General features: G+C 37.0%; 1 pseudogene; it reads left to right on the top strand.

Moving 5' to 3' along the window:
* Nucleotides 1-672: 672 nt before the first annotated feature.
* LOC127692679 (PRAME family member 7-like) lies at nucleotides 673-3844 on the top strand (annotated as a pseudogene).
* The last annotated feature ends 12438 nt before the right edge of the window (nucleotides 3845-16282 follow it).

Below are 16282 nucleotides of genomic sequence, written 5' to 3'. Positions count from 1 at the left end.
GTGTAGCCCTGGCTGGCCTCTAACTCAGATATCTGCCTGCTTCTGCCTCCCAAGTACTGGGATTAAAGGCATGTGCCAGAACCACCTGGCATACGTTTTACATTTTAGATGTGGTCTGATTATATATCCAGGTGGCTATGAATTTTACCTCATTTCCCAAAACAATATAATATAGCCCAGATTTCTCACCCTGGCCTTCAAAGAGTTAAGTGATACATACATACAGGCATCTCATAGGATCTCCTTAGCCCTTCCCTGGAGGGATCAATCTATTGCAAGGACAATAAGCCTGGTTGCATCTGCGACATAAGCAGAATATTTTCTTCAGGGCCTGCAAAGATGTTCAGTGTCCTTTTTCCTGAAACAAGACTTTGTCCAGTCTGAACCTCTGCTTTATACTAGACATGAGATTAAGAGAAGCATGGGTTGATATTCCATGCAACAGTGGATAACTTTTTCTACTGTGGGTACTTAAAAGAGAATCCACATGCTGAGGGTGATGAACTTGTGGCTTGGAGACCAAAGGATTGTATAATTGGGCAGACTGTGTTCTCCATTATTGCCAGAGCATGGGCTCTATACTTCTGGTTCATGCAATATGTGAGAAATAGGACTTCTGAAAACTTAGCCTGAAATTATGTCTCCTAAATGCTTCACCAGGTTGCTTCTGACTGAATATCTAGCAGGATGAGCACCTACAACCCTCCTACACTCCAGTAGCTGGCACTGGATGCGCTGCTGAGGAAAGATGCCATAAACTCCTCTGATCTGGACTACCTGCCCACTGTGCTTTCCCCACCACTCTTCCTAGAGGCCTTCAATGGAAGACACACACACAGATATTGAAGGCAATGGTGGCAGCCTGGCCCTTTACCTGCCTCCCTGTGGGGGCGCTGATGAAAACCCCTGATGTGGAGGACTTGCAAGCTGTGCTGGATGGCATAGATATAGTGCTGACACAGAATGTTAGTCCCAGGTAAGCAAGGCCCAAGGAGGCTAAATGGGGAATCATGGGAATAGTGGTAAGACACACATTAGGGCAGGAAGAATGGGGGAAACAGCACAGGGGATAATGATGCCATTGACATGGGGATTTGTGGAAATACTATTCAATTTGAAAACTGACCTAAATGATAGTCATAGGTCAGGACAGCTCAGGGTACAAGGAACCATGTTAGGATGAGCCTTTCTGTGCCTTTCCTACAGGCACTAGATATGGAATAGACACAAGTCAAGAGCAAATGAATGAAGGGATATGGGTCATGTCTCCAGATGCAGCTCCTTGCCTGCTTGGTGCAATGTACTTTGATGGAGCTGATCTTAGACATGTGGGATCCAGGCTAACTCCATGTTGGTTCATTTTACATTATGAAACTTTGCCTTTATCTTTCACAGAAGCAGGAAGCTTCAAGTCCTGGACTTCAGAGATGTGCACCAGGATTTTGGGGATGTATGGGCTGGAAGAAAGGATGAAGTCTGCTCAGCAAAGACTGGGAATGAGAAACAAGTTGCAAAGCACATTCCTAGATATGCACTGAGGCAGCGTTTGAAGGTGGTCACTGACCTGAGCCTTGACTTCTCTCTGCAACAACATCAAACATACTTACTACAATGGGCCCAGCAGAGAAAAGACTCTTTGAGGCTATGCTGTCTGAAGATGAAGATTTGTCACTTCCCAGTGGAGATTATCAGGGAGATCTTGAACATTTTTCAGCCAAACTATATTGAGGAATTGGAAATATACACAAAACAGGACCTATCCTTTCTAGGTTGCTTTGCACCTTGCTTTGGCCTGATGAGAAATCTTCGCAAATTCCATCTAAGGGAAATAAGATTGAGGATCTCAGTTAGTGGTGTGCTTCATTTTGCAGATGTAAAGGACTGTGCTGCCAAACTCCTTTCTCAGTTCTCCAAACTCAACTATCTCCAACACCTCTCCATGAATGGTGGCTACTTTTCCAGTGACAACATGAAACTGTTGTTCAGGTAAGGAAGGATAGTGATCTGTTTCTGTTATAGCAACAACCTTTCCCTTTACTTCAATCATTTGTGGGCATCTCAGGTGTGACGGTCATAGAGGATGTTACAGTGATGCACTTATTACACTATCAATGTGTGGACTGTTTCCTTCTTAATGGAGCTCACTTGATTCGGTCCCCACTTATGTTGAAGAGTATTGGCTGGGGTAAGGAATATTGAGAAAGCTGTCTTGTAAGCATGTCCATTGTGTGGGTCAGATGCTGTAAGTGTGCTTTCCATATTACCCTTTGGGATCCAGGCAAAACTGATTCAAGGTAACAGGACAGATATGGGGAGGCTCCACAACTACCCTCTACAAAGATTTGTGAGAACAGGAATCCGTTTGTTCCTCTATTGGAGTCAGTCAGCCTCTACTTCTCCATAAAGATTTGAACACAAGTTTTGACTAAGTAGACGGGAAATCTGTGACACTGTGGTGGGGGTCATCAGTGTCAAGGGTGAAACACTGTGATCAGGGATAAAGACTGTGGAGATTGCCGGGACATGGATAACGTCTGCAGGACATAGGCCAAGATATTGCCAGAACCCTTCTGTGCTAGTTCTTTCTAGGTGTGCTCTCCTAGCATGATGGTGCAAACTCTAGTTCTCTGACAGAGTGAGGAAGGGTTGTTGCAGACATGCGGTCTGATCCCACCCTACCTGAGTGTAATATGCTTCAGTAAACAATGCTATGAGGAGACACCAACATGCTGTTTCCCCAGGGTAGACCTTCAACATAAGCATAGATTGACTCTACATATGTGGATTCTCTGTGTCAGTATCAATCTTACTAGAGTCCTCCAGCACCATGAGTCAGAAAATTTTTCTTGTTCTTTCTCTAGATGCCTGAAGAGTCCCTTGGAGTCCTTGTCTATGACTGTCTGCCAACTCTCCAAGTCAGACTTGAAACACACGTCAGTGTGTCAGAGGCTCTATCAACTGAAACACCTGCACTTCGATGATGTAGTGCTTCCCAAGTCCTGTTCCAAGAGTCTCTGAATTCTCCTAGAGAATGAATCTGAAACTCTGCAAACCCTGCAGTTAGAGAACAGCAGGATGAATGACTCTCAGCTCAAAATCCTTTTGCCTGCTCTGGGCCAGTGCTCACAGCTCACCTCTGTCAATTTCTATGAGAATGACTTCTCCACTGCTGTAATAAAGGACCTTCTGCAATGCATGGCCAATCAAAGCAAGCTGGTTGTTGAGCAGTACCCTGCCCCACTAGAGTGCTATGATCACGAGGGTTATCTTATAGTGGACAGATTTTCCCAACTGTGTCAAAATCTCATGGACATTCTCAGGGCCAGAAGGCAGCCCAAGACAATCACATTTGCTTCAGAAACCTGCCGTTATTGTTGGAGTCGCTGCATCTATGATATGAAGACCAGACTTTGCCGTTGCTGGCGGTAAAGAAGAGGTTGATTCTAGATGCTAGGACATGATATCTGAGGAAGTACGTTCATCATGGGGTTCCGGAACTTTGTGGTTTCAAATCCATTGGAATCAAAATGGTGTTCTGTGTATGGAGACCACAAGGGTCACTTGAAATGAAGAATAAGATAATAACATCAGGTGTCTTGTAGAATCAGAAAGACGGTACTGCGTTTCTAAATGTGCCCCCATCGGGACAGAATCGCCAGTGACTTCCCCATGTTGTAAATATATGGCCAATTTATGAATGTTCTCCTCTCATGTGCTACTGAGTCACTGACCTCAGTTTTAGGTTTATGTTCATATTATCCTATGACATCATGATATATGATCAAAGAAATTATCATGTAAGACATATTGGTAGCATTAAAGTCAATTAAGACATTGTATTTTACTCTTTGCTTCCCACTCTTTGGCTCCTTGGTATGTACGCAGAATTGTCAAACTAATTGTGAGTGGCTCTTGAAAACCAACATCTGTCCAGAACCTTCCTTGTGATGTGATATGATGTGATTGTGGACTCAGTGTCATTCCTACACTAGACCCTGAAGTCACACACACTCTAGAAATGGGGTGTGGGGGAGTTGTTAAAAGTATCATTTTTCCCAGACATGGGCTATCATAAGACTTACTATGACCATAGTTGTACAGAGCCATATTGGGGCAGTCTTGCACTTGGTCAGAGTTTGACTTTGGTCAAGGTTAACTTCTCCCAGTTAGCCAGGATCCTGCTCCACCTAGGGTGGAGTGCACGTAGTAAAGGTTAAGTTCATTGTTCTTCCTGGTATAGGAATTCCTGAATTAAACAGGTGACCCACCCAGCTGCCGGAGCAGTCAAGACGAAGACCTCCAAGAGAAGCTAGACAACTTCCACCGGAACTCAGCCTGGAGTCTGGGGGGAAGGGTTTGCCCGAACTGTTAAAAGGTCCGGCGCCATTAAAGTTTACGGCTTTGATCAGTGAACATTGACTTAGCCGTACTTTCTTTTCGCCGCTCTTCCCTATGACCCCAAAATTCTCTCAACAGGTAACCCGGTTTACATGTAGCTGCTGGCGGCTACATAGTGGCGCCTGAACGTGGGAAGACCTGGCACGAGAGAATTTCTTGAGGTAGCCCTATCCAGCGAAGCTTCGCAGAAAAAGGTGAAAATTAATGGTGTCCGCACGGTAAGCAACATAGAGGGCAAAACTAGCGCTAGTGAATTCGTGTCTATGGTTGTGAGTGCAGGAATGGATACAGTTTTTCAAGCATACTGCGTGGACCCAGCGCAGGACTGCTTGGGTTGATAAGATAGGGAAATATGGGGAAGGAATTTGGTAGGCATTTGCCCAAAGCTCGTAAGAGCTGATTTCGGCGAAAAGAAAGGGGTTTTTAAAAATAGGCATATGTCCACAGCTTCTAAGAGCTGTTTAAAGAGGAAAATGGATGCAATTGCTTAACAAGCACGCTTAACTTTCTGTGTATCTTTCCGTGTTTGTCCCGGTGCACCGACTGTCTGTCTATGTGTATGTTTATGTCCTCTCTGTGTCTTTGTGTGAATGACTGTTTCATGTTTAAAAGAAAAATTGGTAAAGATTACATCTGCTGGTAACCTCTTGAGCTAGCCACAGTTTGTGTGGGGATTGATTCAAAGCCACGCTGCAGCAGCGTAGCTCACTCACCCAAGAGGCAAGCATGGCTGGGGAAAAAGCCGCTCTTAAAGCCCAGAAACCTCGAGATTTGGGAAGACTTTGGTTTGGCTTGTGAAATTCATGTAGTCGCTTTATACATGTTTCTAATTGGTTTTAATGATATAAGGCTTTACATTTCTTGACTAAAGAGTTATAAATTAATTGGTTATTATGTAAAAGGTATAGTGTTATTAAGAAAAGGTTAGTTTAAAACTGGTGATTCAGTGTTAGAGCTATCTTAACTAACTACACGTGGCCTAACGCCACTCATGCCTTGTTCTTGTTTATAATTGGATTTAAAGGTATATTTTGCATGTCTTGACTATAGAGTATTGGCTTAAGTCACTGCACATGATTTAAAAGGTATAATGTTATTAACAAAAGTTAGGTTAAGGCTGGTAGTTTAGGGTAGTCGCCATTTTGAACACGTGGCATGATGGTTAAGGCTGGTAGTTTAGGGTAGTCGCCATTTTGAACACGTGGCATGATGGTTAAGGCTGGTAGTTTAGGGTAGTCGCCATTTTGAACACCACGTGGCATGACGCAATCCAGGAAATACAGGCCTTTAAGACGCTCCTAAATTGGCATGGTGTTTCATGTGAATCTTGGCCTGGAGATTAGACTTAATGAAGATTAAGATTTAAAATATTGTCTCTTTAATAAGTTACACTGTTATACACTTGAACATAAGAACTGGCAGACAAACCTTGTGCTGTAAATATGTGTTTGCCATTGATTTTAAAGAAAATAGATTGTTTAAAATTGAGATTTGCTTCCAAAATTACAATTGTGCTCTAATATTGCAAGAAAACATTGAGTTACAATAAAAATCAGTGTGTCATTGGCTACAGTTTTCAGTTTGCAGGCTCGTAATTAACATTTTGTAATTAAGATAATTTTGAGAGTGATACAGCTATGGGTTTTAGAGGCCCATTGCCTCTTTTCCACAAGTTTATAGGCTACAATGGTAGGAGCAAAATTTAACCCTCCAAGATTAAAAAGGATATCTCTGTAGAAATGTATTTGATATCAAGTAGGTTCCTTTGACCATGAAATTACAGGCTTCTTTTGTTTAATCCTTAAATTGTCCTTGTAGGTTTGGGTCTGGTCTTAGATAAAAGGCTCAGATTAGAAGATATTTACATTTGAGGAATCTCATACGACGTCCTTGCCAAGGACTCAAGGTGGATCCTAGGGCAGATAAAAAAATTTACATTTGAGTTAATGCAAAGCTTAGAGTTGCCTCAGGGGAAGCTAGTGAGGAAGTTTTGAGAAATTGTTTCCGCCTTACAGGCCCCACCTAGGGAGTGTTTGGCTTTTAAAAAAAAAAAAAGGTTTTTGACTTATCCAGGTGTGGGTTAAAATGCAGTTCAAATCTATGAAAGGTCAAGGAGGCTATAAAAGCATTAACATTTGGCCTGTCTACTCCCTATAAAATTATTGTAAATTTAAAGGGTTGGTTTTTTGCTTTACATTCTGATAATTATAAAAGCATTTGCTTCTAATTTTAAAGAGACAACAAAACAATTTCATTAGAAAGTTTTGCCTCAAGGAATGGCTAACAGCCTTATGTCTTGTGAGAAAAAGTGTTTTGTCTCTGTTTCAATACTAGAAGTTAAGATCTTAAAATTTTCAGTGTATAATGTTCATAGAATGTTTGTTACAGGCCCTTGCTCCTATAGACTTTTAGAATTTTTAGGTAAATGGCTTTCAAAAGTTGTTAGGATATATTAATTGGCTTTATCTTATATTTACCTCATTTTAAGCTTGCCACAGAAGGTCTTAAACCTCTGTTTTCAAGGTAGGAAACGTTTGTTCCTTGCTTCAAGCAACAATCAAATTTATTATTAATGGTTTATTATTAATAAATGTAATAACATGGCAAGCATTTTTAGGCAAAATTAATAATTGTTATCCAAAAGATAATTTGTACTATCAGATCACATGTTTATTCCTTTAAGTTTCTCCCTGCTTCAACACAGATACCTGAATTGGGTGCTATAGCAGCTATTTTTAAGATGTTAAAGGTCAAGCTTTTAATAATAGTAGATATACATAGCTCATGGTTTATAATTGCTTAAAATTGGTCCATTTTTAATACTGCTAATTCTTAATTTCTACAGTTTATACAAATGTGATTCAAATTTCTAAGAACAAAGGATATGTTCTCTAAATGACTGTCCTTTAGGTATTTGAAATAATTTTATATTTTGTGCACATCAAATTATAAAGATTTGTTCTTGATGTCCTCAATTTCTACCTCTACCACGTAATGGTGTTAATCCTAGAGGACTTAGTTATTACAGATAAATGATATTCATATTTCTAATTTAAAAGATTAAAAAAAAATATGTACATGTGACTAATGATTCATTTTTAGGCTGTCTAGTTGCAACTGCTCTAACAGAAAAAGCAACTATATTTTATATAATTACATAGTTATTGCCTATGTTATGGTTTATACTTTGTGTTCCAACTTAAATTAATAAAACAATATCTTCTTGGAAGAAAGAAGAGAGGGGAAATTGTGTCCCTGTGCATATAATTTAAATTATGCTTACATGTTTTTAAGAAAAAAAAAATTTTAAAATTTAGATGCCAAGAAACTCCTTGCTAAATGTATATGACATCTTGTAATTAGACATATTGATGTCTAGGTGAAATGAAGGAATTCACTTACTAACATATGCCATGATCCTGATTTAATATTGGGGGAGAAGGCATGTCCTCTGTTTTTTCCACAGAATGCTGCAGAAGATATGCTGACTGTGTGCTTGCTGAATGCCCAGACCATGGTAACATAAGAGCTATATTGGGTATATGTTCTTGACTTACCTCAATTGTTAAATGTCCCAGGTTAGATAAATTGCCTAGCTTCAAGCTTTTAGACCTTGTGGGACAGAACATGGAGACTGTTATGCTAGCTTAGGAAAAATTAATTAGAAGAGTTAAAATGACTTCTCCTTATTGTGCTCAGCTGACTCAACCATAGACTGGTCTAGAAATAATTCCAATATTGAAGATTCCAATTTTGAGGATGGCTAACAATCTTCAGCCAGCTGTGTTAATTTAACATATAGTCTCCACTTTTCCTGAGAAGTAACAGCTTAATTCTTGATTCACAAGGCTACCTCTCCCACCTCAGAGGCCAAGCTTTGGATCCTTAAAGTTGTTAATTTACAACTGAATTGGATACTTCTGGGACAAGTTAATCCTATTCCACCTTTAACTCTTGACCTTGTCTGTTAAGCAGACTGGCTGTCTCCACCCAGGCTCACCTGGATGGAGAGATTACATGTCTGTTAAAGACACTTGCAGACCCCCCTGGCTTCAAAACTTACACAAGTGGATCTCCAAAGAGGGAGCCACATAGAACTCAGATCTATGTGTGTTTGTTTTTGAACAAACATGGGTACCAGCGAGACGTGCGAGGCAAAGCACTGCATGGGGAGGTGAATTTCTGCTTCTGAGTCCCCAGGAAGTACACCTAATTGCATAGGGGTTAACGTCGAGAGGCTGTCCTTAAAATAATAAGGGAGCCTATTACCCCTCCTCTGAAAAAGACGTTATACAATATTTAAGAGGAATTACGGTCAATGCTTCCCCTCCTGGTTAAGGCCCGCCTTCTTATGAAGGATATTTATCCACTTGTTTTCTACCTCCTCGTGTTCAAATTAATAAAAAAAGGGAGGACATGTACAGAGCCATATTGGGGCAGTCTTGCACTTGGTCAGAGTTTGACTTTGGTCAAGGTTAACTTCTCCCAGTTAGCCAGGATCCTGCTCCACCTAGGGTGGAGTGCACGTAGTAAAGGTTAAGTTCATTGTTCTTCCTGGTATAGGAATTCCTGAATTAAACAGGTGACCCACCCAGCTGCCGGAGCAGTCAAGACGAAGACCTCCAAGAGAAGCTAGACAACTTCCACCGGAACTCAGCCTGGAGTCTGGGGGGAAGGGTTTGCCCGAACTGTTAAAAGGTCCGGCGCCATTAAAGTTTACGGCTTTGATCAGTGAACATTGACTTAGCCGTACGGTCTTTTCGCCGCTCTTCCCTATGACCCCAAAATTCTCTCAACAGGTAACCCGGTTTACATGTAGCTGCTGGCGGCTACAATAGTCTATCTTCTTGCGCTTCCATAATGTTGAATAGTTTTATCTGTGAAAGTGTGGTCCCACAATACAACTTATTCACACAAGTAGAATGCATACTCTATCCATCTCCTGAGGGCCGTCTGTCTTCCAGGTCACTTCACCCACAGAAAGGTAGAGACAGGATAAGCAGGTTTGTTATGCCTCAAACCCACTGGGGATTGATGTTCTCCATGTGCTAACAGTGTCCTATTATTGTTGTTGTTATTATCATTATTATATTATTTTATTTCTTGATTTATAATCTAGCCTTGGCTTGCACCCCAGCCCCCCAGTTATAGAAAAGAACTGCAGGGACAAAAATGGAGAAGGGCCTACTAGTGTTTTTTAAGACAATGGCGTGGCCGGGCAGTGGTGGTGCACGCCTTTAATACCAGCACATGGGAGGCATAGGCAGGAGGATTTCTGAGTTTGGGGCCAGCCTGGTCTACAGAGTGAGTTCCAGGACATCCAGGGCAACAGAGAGAAACCCTGTCTCAAAAAATCAAAATCCCCCACCAAAAAAAAAAAAAAAAAAAAAGACAATGGCATGATTTTTGCAATGAAGTCCTCTATGGAGGGAATTCATTCTGCATCTTCTGGTTCATTGACTCTGGATACAGCTCCATGTCAAAACTGTTTCCTCAGCATTGTAGCTCTGACTCAGCACCTCAGGACTGTTTTGTTACACAAGCACATGCATAATGTGTTTTAGGTTGTGTTGTCCAGATGGTGCCAGCCTATAGAGCAAACTCATTTACTATTCATATACGATTGAGTACTGTGCTTTCTGTTGTGTATCCTACCTCAAAATTGGACACCTTAGAGGCAATAGAGATTGTCCAACAGATTAGAGCCCTTGCTATGCTTTTAGAGCACTAGGATTCGTTCCTGCTACCAACCTGTAGGCTCTTATCCTTCCAGCTCTGTGGAACTCAACATTTATTCAGTCCTATTCCCACATCTGAAATCCTGTGTGTGTAGTGAATATAAGTTCATGCAGGCAAAACATACACATTACACATAGAGATACAGACCTGTGGGATGCAGCTCAGATACCATTCCCAGCACAGCTACTACCACCCTAACATTCCCACATCAAGCCCCTAACAATCTATAAAGTAAAAGGAAAACTCATCCTGATGTGCAGAATAGTTCTCCATCCTTCCTCACCTGAGCAACTTTTTCACGTGGTGTCTTTGAAAGCAGACACTGTTTACCTGTGTTCTCCTGCATTTCTTTAAGGGGGTTATTTACTTATTTATTTATTTTATTTATTTATTAATTTATTTCTGGCAAAGTCTCTCATACATGACTTTCCACGAACTCCACAAAGAAAGACAGACAGGACATACAAGCATTCAAAGACATTATTCTATCTAGATGCTTTTTGTTTCAATCAATTGCATTGTGGCCCTGGTCATGATAGATTCATGCTAATCCTGTGGTGAAAATGCATTCGGTCTTCTGTGATCCTAACAGTCTTTAGGACCTCTTGCAAGGTTCAAAGTTCTAAAGTCTCCTCTGACAGTCAAGGCAATATCTTGAAAGTCATCCATCAAGAACATAGAGAGAAGTAGGCAGGACTCTCATGAGCAAGTAGAAGGATTTTCATGGAAGCAAGCTCCTGCCCCTTTAAATGATGGCTGCAATCCCTGCCAGGGGATTTTGTTTTTTAAAAAAAGGTTCTAGAGAAAAATCAGCCAGGACAACCAAGGACACACAGAGATAATACAAACAAATACAAAACAAAATAATTTACCCACCTACAGAACCCAGGTATGCAGATCTCATCTGAGCAACCAGAGTGTGTGGAGTTCCAGGCCCCTTCTAAGTCAAGCATCTCTGAACTGTCAAACCCCAGAGGCTGCTGTTGCAGAGGGAGTGGCCATGTCCACATCCTATCTGACAACTGACCTAGGCTGTTTCACTCCTGTAGACATGGAACTCACGTGTGTCCTAGAGTGGGAAAGGATGATTGAAATGATGGTGGCTTAAAGGAAGTGTTTTGTTCTTGCCTGGACCTGATATCCTGTCATCTCTTTGTAGCCAGTTCCTAAGTTCTGAAGTCAAATTGTTCCTTTCTTGTAGATGTAACCTGCAGAACCCACAGATCCCCACAACCCAAACCCCTGCTACTTTTACCCACACTTCCACTCTGCCCTTTACTGGGAAATAAGATAAGAAATCCTAGTGGATGAGCCAATCTTTTGTTGCTACGAAGCATGTCAGTGTCCACATCCCTCCCCTAATGAAACTCTAAAACTTTAAAATTGAGAAATTTCATTGAAAATTATACAGATAAAATAGTCGGCCTAAAATCATTTCTAAATTAATTGCCAAATTAAGTACAAATATTCTGTAATAAAATAGAAGATTTACATGGAAAATATGACAAAATTGAAGAAGTATATAGAATTTTTTTTAAATTTAAGATAATCATGGAAAATTATACAGATAAAATTGCAGGCACATAAATATTTCTTAATCAATCAAGAGCCAAATTATAAATATTACTGACACAACTAGAGATTTACATGGAAAATAGTTCTGATCAAATAGAAGAAATATATAGACATCACATTAAAAATCACAATTTTCACAGAAAACTATACAAATAAAATGGTAGGCATAGAAACATTTCCAAATTAATTTGAAGAGGAATTATTAACATTTTTGATAAAATTGAATATTTACATGGCATATATTTTTGATAAAAGTGAAAAAATAAATATAAAAACATGTTAAAAGTGACAATTTTCATGCAAAATTATACAGATTATTTGGTAGACATAAAATATATGGCTAAATTAACTGAAAAATGAAGTAGGAATGTTTTGTGATAAAAAAAGAAGATTTACATGGAAAATTTGACACAATTGAAGAAATTAATAGAAAATCATATTTAAATCTAAGATTTTCATGAAAAATTATACACATAAAATTGTAGACATAAAACATTACTAAATTAACTGAAAGTGGAATTAGAAATATTTTGTGTCAAAACTAAAGATTTACATGGATATTATTCTGGAAAAAATTGAAGAAAATATAGGAAATAGTGTTAAGTTTTGCGATTTTCTTGAACAATAATACAGATCAATTGGATGATATAAACTATTCTAAGTTAATTGATAGCAAATTATAAACATTTTCTGATAAACTTGAAAATGTAAAGGGAAGCATTTCTGATAAACTGAAGAAATATAGAGAACAATATTGAAATTTAAGATTATAATGGAAAATAATATAGATCAATTGGTTGACATCTGGACAATAATTGAGGAAGAAAGTATAAATATTTTCTGATAGATTTGAAGAAACATGAAAAATAAAAGTGATGAAAAACACAGGAAAACATGTTAAAAATTGAAGCTTATCATAGAAAATTATACAATTATATTTGTACTCATAAAATATTTCTAAATTAACTAAAAGTGTAATTATAAGTATTTCCTGACACAATTAGAGATTTACGTGGAAAACATTTCTGACAAAATTAAAGAAATATATAGAAAGATACATTAAATTTCACAACTTTCAGGGAAAATTATGCAAATAAATGGTAGACATAAAAACATTGCTTATATAATTGAAAGGGGAAGTAAAGCGTTTTCTCATAAAGCTAAAGATACATAGATAATATTTTTAATAAATTGAAAAAACATAGAAATACATGTTAAAATGGGTGTTTTTCATTGAAATTTTTTCAGATAAAATGGTAGGCATAAAAACTTTTCTAAATTAATTGGAAATGAAGTAGAAATATTTTGTGAAAAAATAGATTATTTATGTAGAAAGTATGCTTGGTAAACTAGAAAAAGGTATTAAATTTGACGATTTTCATGGAAAATAATATCAATAAATTGTTTGACATCAAAAACATTTCTAAATTAATTGAAAGTGGAATTATAAACATTTTCTGATAAAATTAAGATTATTATGCAAAATAATATGGATATATTGGCTGAATTGAAAATATTTCCAAATTAACTGAAGGAGGAAATATACATTTTTTGATAAAATGGATGATTTAAGTGGAAAATATTTCAGATAAAATTGAAGAAATGCACAGAAAAACTGATGATTTTCATGGCACATTATTCAGATAAAATGGTATACATAAAATCATGGCTAAAATAATAGAAAAGTTACATCAAAAATATTTATGAAAACTGAAGAAAAATTGAAGAAATATCAGGAAAAATTAAAATTGAAGATTATCATGGAATATCATACAGATAAAATGGTAGGCATAAAAATATTTCTAAATTAATTGAAAGTAGATTTATAAGTATTTACTGACACTATTACAGAATTAGATGGAAATAAAATCAGAAAAAAATGAAATACATCGAAAAACAAATTAAAATACACTATTGTCTCGGGAAATTATACAGATAAAATGGTATACATAAAAAAAACGTTGCTAAATTAGTTGATAAATGAAGTAGAATCACTTTATTATACAATTGAAGATTTATCTAGAAAATACTTATAAGTTGAAGACATTTATAGGAAAACATGTTAAAATAGAAGAATATCATAGAAAATTATACAGATAAAATGAAAGGCATAAAAATATTTCTAAATTAATTGAAAGTGGAATTATAAATATTTACTGACACAGGTAGAGATTTACATGGAAAATATTTCAGATAAATTTGATGAAATATATCAAAAACACGTTAAAATTTCTGAATTCAAGGAAAAGTATACATATAAAATGGTAAAAATAAAAATCATTGCTAAATTAATTCAAAAAAGAAAAAAATTATGATAAACTTAAAGATTTTCATGAAAAATTATGCAGATTAAATTGTAGACAAAAAGCATTAGTAAATTGATTGAAAGTGAAATAATAAACATTTTATATCAAAATGCAACATTTCCATGGAGAGTGTGTCTGATAAAATGGAAGAAATATGTAGAAAATCCTGTTAAAATTGTCAATTTTCTTGGAAAATTATACTGATAAAAATGTAGGCATAAATATTTTACTAAATTAATTGAAAAAGAAAGAAAAATCATTATATGAAAAAATTGAAGGTTAACAAGGAAAGTATTTTTAAGTGTTAAAAGTGACCATTTTCATGGATAATAATAGCGAAAAATTCGTTTATTTAAAACACATTTCTAAATAATTTGAAGGAGGAAGGACACACATTTTCTGATAAAATGAAAGGTACATGTAAAATAATTCTGATAAAATTGAAGAAATATCCTGAGAAAATGTTTTAAAATTGACAATTTGAAATTATTTCTACTTACCACTGCCGTGTAGTTTAGTTTTTTTCTATATATTTCTTTAATTTAATCAGAAATATTTTCCATGGAACTATTCAATTTTACCAGAAAACTTCTACTTACCAATCAATTAATTTAGAAATCGTTAATATGTCTTTAATTTCATGTGTATTATTTTCCAGGACCAGCAGTCTCAAGTAAACTGGAACGCCTAGATCTCTCAGACACTGGAACATCAACCAGGCAGTACACGCCAGCTGATATGAGGCCCACAACACATATACAGCAGAGGACTAACAGGTCTGACTCAGTCAGAGAAGGCACACCTATTCCTCAAGAGACTGGAGGCCCCAGGAAGTGGGGAGGTTTGGTAGGGTGAGGGATGTGGGTGGGGTGGCGCCACCTTGTGGAGAAGGGGAGAAGTTATTGGATGTGGAACAGTCAGAAGGTAGGCCGCGAGGGGAAATAAAATCTGGCCTATAAAACAAAGGATTAAAGTAAGAAAATTAAAACAGGAAAAAAGAGAAGCATTATTTCAATTGGACTGAATCTTGGGATATGTGCAGAGAGTGAAGATGTGCTTCCATCGTGTTGTTTATTTTTCTCTATGAAATGCATTTTTGGAAAGCAATTATAGGTTAATGTTTTTATGTGCCTGGGCATTCAGTTCAACTGTGCAGAGAATGTACTGCCCATTCTGAACATCTGAGTTCTGTTCCTCTATCCATGTCAGGTTTTTCAGAGCTGTCTCTGTGTCTAACTCAAGGGTCAATGAATGCCTCTCACTTGCAGCTACACTTGTATGCACTTACAAGCACCTGTGTACCTATAGCACACACATACACATAAGTAAAATAATATAAACATTTTGTTGAAATTTTGTTAAATTTATTGTTCTAAATGGGTTGATTATGACTCATTTTATTAGAAATAATTTTATAATTCATTTCATAATAATTTTGAGCAAGTATTATGTGAAAATGTATGGATTTCAGCAGACACCTCCTAGGGTTATGTAATCTCACTTATTATATAATCCTGGTGATGGGTTCACTTTATCATATTTAGTGTTAATGGATATAGCTGCTTAGCCATGGCTGGCCACAGGTGTCCTTTAAAGACATTGATTTCTTTGTAAATGATTACAAGCTAAATCTACCAATCTCCCTTTTTTATGTAGGGAGCAATTTTTGTAAACAAATAATCTTTTGAGTACTACTGGTTCTGTAGTTGACAACATAATTTTAATAATTTTGACTAACTGTGCAATAACATTTTACCTCATAACATTGCAGCAACTGTATGTGTATTAAAATATAAAATATAAGATTCTTCACATTCTATAAATCATGAGTCAAAAATTATCCACAAATTCATAGATATAAAATCATGTGAATTTTTAAAATGTGGGATCTAGCTCATGAATAACATCTTTAGTCATTTCGTTATCAGTTTATTTTTAATGTTACAAGTAATCATTTGTCCTCTTCATTAATCACACAGAGACATTGAATCTTGAATACCACCATCCAACTACTACAGTCCAGTTGACCTGTTGCCAATTTCCCTTCTCTACCATCTCCTGCACTTATATGGTGACTAGAAAATATTTAGGGACACAAAATTAAATATGAAAAAAATAAGTAAATGTTACTAAAATTCAAGGTTGGAATATAAATGTAATTTCAGAGGAGATCAGTTATTATAATAAAGTTGTGTAGACTTCCTTTAAACTCCAGTTTGAATATATATATATATATATATATATACACACATATACACACACAC

Source organism: Apodemus sylvaticus, chromosome 9 (assembly GCF_947179515.1).
Source record: "Apodemus sylvaticus chromosome 9, mApoSyl1.1, whole genome shotgun sequence".
Classification (NCBI taxonomy): domain Eukaryota; kingdom Metazoa; phylum Chordata; class Mammalia; order Rodentia; family Muridae; genus Apodemus; species Apodemus sylvaticus.
This window is presented reverse-complemented; position numbering and strand designations above follow the sequence as displayed.